The sequence below is a fragment of the Monopterus albus genome, unplaced genomic scaffold (assembly GCF_001952655.1).
Source record: "Monopterus albus unplaced genomic scaffold, M_albus_1.0 scaffold70.1, whole genome shotgun sequence".
NCBI lineage: Eukaryota > Metazoa > Chordata > Actinopteri > Synbranchiformes > Synbranchidae > Monopterus > Monopterus albus.
In genome coordinates, this window is record NW_018127950.1 from 2,224,011 (window position 1) to 2,225,179 (window position 1,169).

Sequence of the window (1,169 nt, forward strand, 5' to 3'; positions counted from 1 at the left end):
GTGTAGAAGGTGTTGAGGTCATCCGGCAGGCTGTCTGTGGAGCTGATGATGCTGGTGGTGGTCCTGTAGTCTGTGATGTGCTGCAGGCCTTGCCACATCCGTCCGGAGTCAGCAGTAGAATAGAAGCCATTCAGCTTCTCTCTGTACTGCCTCTTGGCCGCTGTGATGGCTTTCCTCAGTCTGTACTTCGCAGCTTTGTACTCCGTCTCATTGCCTGATCTGAATGCATGAGAGTGAGCACACAGCAGAACTTTCACTATTTGCAGGAGTTTGTTTTTGATCAATGAATGACCATTAAGAATGCATTATTTACAGCTGATTGGAATATTTCAGGTCATTTAAAAGTATCAAAAGTTGCATACATTTTAATTGTTAAATGTTTGCTCATTAAGGTTAATACTACGCATTAACAAGATTCATGTACTCCTTTTGTGTTCTTGTCAAAACCACTGACTGGTTTTCATTTATAGAGATTTCAAGAGGTTTTTAGGACATTGTAACAATTTCTCATGTGCTCAAAACCATCGCACTATAAAACTGACCTAAGAAGTTAATAATTAGGCAGGAGAATACACAAGTACTTTTTTTTGTTTGAAAAAACAGTTCGGAAAAGTAATATTTAATTCCCAGCAGAAAGTGCACCTTGATCACAGCCTTGTTGTCTTGAGAATGAATATTTCTGCATGTTGTGCAATTTGTAATACCACCTCACATTCAAGTGCCATCTTTGAGTCGTGACCCCCACAACCTCTGGTAAATTGCTCAGGCTTGTTTTTTTATCGGTTCACACAAAATTATGTTCAGACCTCTGGATTCAAACCAGTTAATTTTACTTCCTGCATTCTGAGGAATGACACTCCATTTAACAATCACTGATATGACCTCCAGTGAATGAATATTTTAATTAATGAAATAAATAAGATTCCTGTGGAATTTGATCAATTGAACCATTAAATCTCTATAAAGTATTTTTAAATATTTCCAGCTCTGTGTAAATAGGTTTTGAGGTTTGTAATTTTTATTTGTTGCCATCTAGTGGTTATAATAGTTATGAACAATTGGATAAAAACCAAGAGTATTGCACATTAGTATTACAAATGTATGGTTTGAGGGTGCTTGGACAAATTTTTAATTCACTTAAGATTCTGACCAGATTTGTATCTGATGGT